At 47.3% G+C, this 6,862-nt stretch overlaps 1 long non-coding RNA gene across 1 annotated transcript; it reads left to right on the forward strand.

Moving 5' to 3' along the window:
- Positions 1 to 1,237: 1,237 nt before the first annotated feature.
- LOC310753797 lies at positions 1,238 to 5,910 on the forward strand. Its single transcript, XR_014543458.1, has 4 exons — positions 1,238 to 1,353; positions 2,495 to 2,606; positions 3,769 to 3,854; positions 5,849 to 5,910. It is a non-coding gene; the product is annotated as an uncharacterized lncRNA (long non-coding RNA).
- Positions 5,911 to 6,862: the final 952 nt, after the last annotated feature.

Below are 6,862 nucleotides of genomic sequence, written 5' to 3' on the forward strand. Positions count from 1 at the left end.
TTACTCACGGTAGTCCAATTTAAGTTCCAAATGTCAGGAAGGAATCGGCGCTCTCCGTCAATGGCAACGCGGCTTCACTCCACGGGCTGGGTAGCGGCTCTCAGCACCGCGCTCCCCGATGCCGCTCCGGAGCCTTTAAAAAGACTCCTTTGCAGTAAGGGGGGGCGCTTAAGGTGCCCACCGAGCCTCCTTGCTCTCAGGCTTCCGCGTCTGAGATTTTAGGGGTCCCCGCTTCGCCGTAGCGGTCAGACCCGAACTCGTGAAGAAGCCTCCCTGAGCAGAGCTCAGCAGGAGGCGGCCATTAGCGTTGGCGCCGACCGGAAGTCTCCATCTTCATGTAGTTCTTCATGTACTGTTCCCAGGATAGGTAAAGATCATTCAACAGTTTTCAAATTGAAAAACGGTGTTTCATTTTGAGATCCTTTGTAACACCATCCAGTTCATTTAACCACAACCTACAACCCTTGAGGTTTTTACTGAAGCAAAAGGATTGATTCCATCCCTGTATCAAACAGCTGTGATTGGAGGATCGTCTGTTTCATAGCAGCTCCTGTGCCCCTTCCCTCTGCTGCATTTGGCATGAAATTGCCGGTGATTTCCCCAGGAGTAAAAAGGCCTACCTACTCTGGGCTTATTCTTGGGAATTACTTTGCAACAAAGAAGAAAGCTTTTCGTCTTCTGTTTCTTTTCATTTTTTATGTTTTCAAAATGCTTGATATCTGACACTGATTTCTGTATATTGTGTTTTCTTTGTTTTTCAAGCTTTCATAAAAAATAGCCTTTGAAACCAGCTGGTACAGTGGTCAGAAGACTTGCCTTCGTGTCCACAGAATGGAGAAGAAAAGTTCGCCCAACGAATCCCTGGATGCGACCCCAGAGACCTCCGGCTCCCACCTGGCTGAGCCTTCTCTTTGCCAGCTCACTTCAATGCCCTCTGTTCCCAGAGATACCACTGGAAGAGCTGCTTCCCTTAGCCAGGAAGAGTCGGGGTCCCAGCAGCCTTCCCAGCAGGCCTCCCACATTTCCTCCTCCTTGGGCAGTGCTCCATTGCAGGTCCCCGAGCAGCTTGCCGAAGAAAGGCCCCATGGCACTGGCCAAAGTGCTTCCCTCCCATCTCTGGATGAGGTTTCTTCTTCCCAGTGCACCACCCAGGGAATGGGTCACCAGTGTGCAGCGACGTTCTCTAGCGTGCAGTCTGGGAGTAGGAAAAGTATGATCAGCTTTGAGGGCATCTCCTTTGGGAGTGCTCTCCAGGGGACCCAGGCTGTTTCCTCTACCTCTAAGTCTCCAGAGGGGTCTGTCCCAGCTCCGAGCACAGCTGATCTGGCTAAAGGCGGCCAGGGGCAAGGCCAGGTAAGTCCAGATTGAGAGGTAGGGAAAGGGCTTTGAGGCTGTAATGCCCTCCTTGAGTCTCTCCAGCTGCTTTGGACAACTGCCCCCATCCCTGACCCCTGGCCATACCGCCTGGGCCTGGTGAGAGATGGAGCCCGGAACACCTGGAGTGCACCAGGCTGGGGAAGGATGTCGTGAGGTGGAAGGCAAAAGGAAGGCAGACAGCCCATCCCGGGGTCGGTCCTTTTCCTCCTTCTAGCTTAATGGCTCACCTGAGCCGCCATCCTTTAAACTGGGGAAGCAGCAGCGGCTCATCAGAACTCACAAGTTAGGAAGTCCTATGTTATAGTCCCCATCTTCTTGTTATGTCCTCTTGGTGGGGAGAATCGTGCCGTTTTCCTGTGGGTGGGCAGCCAGCCAGCAGCAGGCTGGCAGGTGGGCCCAGGGAAATGGCTTTGTTGGGGGAGCCTCAGAACTCGTCCTCTGCATGTTTGTTCCCTGTTGCCCCAAAGTGGGAACTGTCTTGCAATTCAGGCTTGTGGTACACAGGTAGAGAAGGGGAGCCGTTTGTCTCTTCAGATGCCTGGGAGAAGAGAGCAGTGGGTGGGGGCAGCCTCTGCTCCCCCTTCTAGAAAGGAGGCCTTTGCCAACATGGGTGCAATTCTGCTCCATGTGGGGAAAGTGTTTATCCATCATGGACTTGGGGGGATGCTGCTGCCAGCCAATATGGGCTTTGAAGGATATTTTTTTACTGTAGGCCTGTTTATTCTGCTGCATTTCAATGTTTGCCTATTTTCTGACCTAGTTGTAAAGTACCTTGAGATTCCCACATAATAGGTTGCAGGTAAATACTCTAAAAATAAGAACTCCCCCCCACCATTATGTCACAAAGTCAATTGACACAGAGCCTAAAATAATGCCAATGAGCTCTTCTACCTGGAAGTGCAACATCAGCCCTTCAACACATCAGCATGAGGTGCAGTTGTCACACGGCTACGACTCATAAGCCATGAATGCAGGTCTGAATAGTGCTCCTTTGGAAACCCCCACCCTCCATGCAGAAAAAGAGCATCTGCCCCTGAAATCCTTTCCGTATAAAGTGTATGAATGACAGGCAGCTAAAAAACTGTCTCCTCGGCTATTTGGCTCATGTGTCTCATAGAACAAACTCCGTGGACGAAAACAGCCTTGCCAGGAATGTGAGCCGACTTTAATCCAGCCTGCCCTGAAATATCTCAGAAGTGAAGCAGGAGAAAGAGGCCCAGTTTATGGCGGTGAGCTGACTTGGTTTTGAGTAGGAGGGTGTGCGCTGCAGAGGACTGGTCTGCTTATGTGAATAGGCTGGACTACAAAATCTCTGGCTGCTCTTATAATCTTTTCCTGCAAGGCTGCAGTTAGGTTAGTGAGTGGCAGGCTATTGCCTATCTTGTGTATCAGCAGCACTGTAGAGTCAGGCCAGATGGCAAATCCTGATAGTTGGGGTCGGGATGCATATGGAATGGGTTGGAGAAAGAGGGGTGGCCATTTCCAATCTACCAGGAAGCATTTTTTCTGCTGGAGAAACAGCTTGCACCAGCAGAGGGAGGCAGCACTCCACAGAAAACCTCTCTGTCATACAAGCAGTCCTCTACAAGGAGATCATTGGGCTGGGAGGTTCTGGAAGTGACCATATTCCAGATGAGGGGGAGCATGAAGCCAGGCTCTGGGCTTTCGTTTCGTGTTGGAATGGAGATGTAAAATCACTTCTTTTGTATTCAGGTCAGGACAACAGATCCACACCTGGGAGCTTGTCAAAAGTTAAAAGTTAAAAATGTAAAAGTCAAAAGTTAAAAATGTAAAGGCTAATGGAATTCTATTTAAAAATCAAAAGTCGCTATGGTGGTTCAAGTTATAGTGTCAGACAAAAGACAAGATGGAAAAGAAAAGATAAGGAACAGAGAAAAAAGATAGAGAGAAAAAGAAGAAAGAAAGAAAAAGAAAACACAAAAAATCCTGCTGAAAATAGTCTGTTTTTTCAGAAAAGAGAAGGAAAAGAAAAAAACCATTGTAATAAGTAAATAGAAAAAGGGGGGAGTGGGGATGGAATAGTGGATATATATATATAGAATTCTTTAATGAGAAATTAAAAAAAAAACTTTTAAAACTTTTTTTGAGTGATAGCAGCTCTTTTGGCTGAGGTGTGGCATGCAGCTGAAACAGTATTTAAGGAAACTCAAACATTCCGTGTGAATCTCCAGGAGCTTGAAGAGAAACTCCAGGCGTTGCCAGCAACACTCCAGGATCCGCAAGCCAGAGGTATTTTTGAGAATCCTGTCTTCAGAAATTCCGGGGACATGGCCCTCCCAGTGTTAAGGTGGGGAGGTGGGGCTGCGCATTTGCAGATAAGAGTCAAAAGTTAAAAATGTAAAGGCTAATGGAATTCTATTTAAAAATCAGGTCAGGACAACAGATCCAAACCTGGGAGCTTGATGGCAGCTGAAGGGATCCACGGTGATCCAGGACAAGCTGCACTTGCTGCTCAGGTAAGGCCAGAAGGAGGCTTACCAGGCGTCCCCAGTTGCCAGGGACAATCCCCGGATTCAGCAATCTGTCCCCGGCAGAAATTTGTCCCTGGAATGTCCCCGGATTTACGCCTGGGGACTTCCTGCGCTGCAACATGGCTGACGCCATGGCAGCAAGCAGCATCAGAGGTCCCGACTACATCCGGGGACATTAATTAAATCCGGGGACATTCCAGCCAGTTCCAGCCAGCCAATCCGCTGGCTGGGGGGGGTGCCCCGACCTTGGTGTAGCCGCCGCTGAGAAGAGGGAGAGCCCGACTCGAGAGAGCACACCCAGAGGAAGGTATGTCTGCTTTAACGCCTCATTGCTGAGCAAAAAACAGCGTTCTTGGCCGTTCCTGTGGCGTACACCCCTCCCCCCTTTTCTCCAGCTGGACGGCTTGTCTTTGGGGCGTTGAGGCAAAGCACAGCAGAGGGGATCCCTTGTCCCCCCCCCACTTTGTGGGAGAGCTTGCTTGCAGATAGGGATAGCGTGCGGTTGGAGAGCCTTTTATTTGTAATTGCTCTGGTTGCTTAGAAGGGTAGTTGGCGGCTGAAGTGAATCAAGTCAACTTTAATCGTTTAACCTGCCAGAAAAAGGGCCAGTTTAAAACAGCGGCTGTCTAGTTCACAGAGTTCCTGAACAAGCATGCATGGAAACACCGGTTTCTATAAGAACTGAAATGTGCTTCATTTGCAACTAAGTAGAGCCTCTCTGCTAATGCAGAGCACAATCCACAGCTTCAGGCAAGGCCATTTATATACCCAGAATCCAGAGCAGCCTTTTCTCATACTCCTCTGAAGTACCACCACTGCAACACCAGCGCTTGGCCTTCTGGCACCTGCAGGCTAGGGAAAGAGCTCTTTTTTTTTTTTTTATAAATTTTTATTGATTTTCCAACATATATCAAAACACAACACAGCTGACAGTACACAAACAAACAAACATACAAACACGTATAATTTCATAACCTCTTTTTCTTAAACCTTGTTTCAACGACTTTCCCATGCCTCCCTTTTCTGCATCCCTGTTTTAAATTTTCCCAGCAACTCCTAATTTCAATTACTTATAATTCACTTTCTTTAATCCTTTTTCTCTTACCCAATTATTTGTCACTGCAATTCTGTTTTACATTACCCATAACATTTTAACACTCATTAATTTTACAACAGTTCTTAAGATAAATTTTAAATTTCTTCCAATCTTCTTCCACCGTCTCTTTCCCTTGGTTACGGATTCTGCCAGTCATCTCAGCCAGTCCCATATAGTCTATCACCTTCGTCTGCCACTCTTCCAGCGTGGGTAGTTCTTGTGTCTTCCAATACTTTGCTAAAAGAACTCTTGCTGCTGTTGTAGCATACATAAAGAACGTCCTATCTTTCCTTGACACCAATTGGCCTACTTTGCCCAGGAGGAAGGCCTCTGGTTTCTTGTGAAAGGTACACTTAAGTACTTTCTTGATTTCATTATAGATCATTTCCCAGAAGCCCTTGATCCTTGGGCACGTCCACCAAAGGTGATAGAAAGTACCTTCAGTTTCCTTACATTTCCAGCATTTATTATTGGGCGTATGATAGATTTTTGCAAGCTTGACTGGGGTCATGTACCACCTGTACATCATTTTCATAATGTTCTCTCTTAAGGCATTACATGCCGTGAATTTTATACCGGTAGTCCATAACTGTTCCCAGTCAGCAAACATAATGTCATGACCAATGTCTTGTGCCCATTTAATCATAGCTGATTTAACCATCTCATCTTGTGTATTCCATTTCAACAGCAAGTTATACATTCTTGACGAATTCTTAGTATTGGGTTCCAACAATTCAGGGAAAGAGCTCTTTAGCACTCTGTGGTGGAGCTCCTTCTCAGCAAAAGCACTGTCTGCTCATTCCCAACTTCTTCAACCAGTGCCTCTGTGCCTTCTGTAAATGTCTGGACTAAATGTCTAGCAGGAAGTGTCTGTCCTCTCCAGGATGTTGAAATACTGAAGAAGGCGCCCAATAGCCCTAAGACGGGGGCGGAAACAGTACTTAATGATGATCAAGTATTGCCTATGAAGGTCCAGGAGCCTGTAGAAAACCTCCAGCCGTTGCCTGCAATACTCCAGGAGCCGCAAGGAAGAGGTATTTTTGAGAATCCTGTCTTCTCAAATTCCAGGGACATGGCCCTCCCAGTGTTAAGGTGGGGAGGTGGGGTTGGGAGTTTGCAGATAAGAGTCCAAAGTTAAAAATGTAAAGGCTAATGGAATTCTGCGCTCCGAAGGCTTGCGGATAGCCGCCTGAAGCCTGGAGAGTGAGAGGGGTCAGTGCACACCGATCCCTCTTGCTCTCCAGGCTACGCTTCGCTGGAGAGGCGCTGCACAGTTTCCCTCTCTGTGCAGCGCCCCTTCAGCGAAGCGGGAGGAGAAATGGAAGGGGCTCCATTTCTCCTGCCGCTTCGCTGAAGGGACGTTTAGCAGAGAGGGGGAATTTTTTTTTCCCCCTTGTTCTCTCCCTCCTATGGTCCGGTGCGTCCTATATTCCAGTGCGTCCTATAGAGCGAAAAATACGGTATATGTAGAATTCATTAATGAGAAATTAAAAAAAAAACTTTTTTTAAAAAAAGAAAAAATGAGTAATAATAATAAAAATGAGTAAATGAGTAAGAAGTGAATAGAAATGGATGAATAATGAGTAATAATGTATTAATAAAAAAGGGAGGGTTGTATGTATAACTAAAGAAGAAGGAGGAGGAGGGGGGGAGGAGAGAGAGAGAGAGAGAGAGAGAGAGAGAGAGAGAAGGGAACAAGAAAAAGGGGCAGTTTTAATTCTCCTGTGGGACCCCCAGGGCTTGGTGTCGGGTCCCTAGATCAGGGCTGAGGCGGCGGTTCCAGGAAATGGGCTCCAATGGTTCAGGCCGCCTACCTGGGTTCATCGGGTTTGAAAATACTGATAAGAAATGGACTGAAAATAAACTAAATAAAATAAAGCATGGTTTTTGCTGTGCC

The sequence above is a fragment of the Podarcis filfolensis genome (assembly GCF_964270895.1).
Source record: "Podarcis filfolensis genome assembly, chromosome: W".
Taxonomy (NCBI): Eukaryota; Metazoa; Chordata; class Lepidosauria; order Squamata; family Lacertidae; genus Podarcis; species Podarcis filfolensis.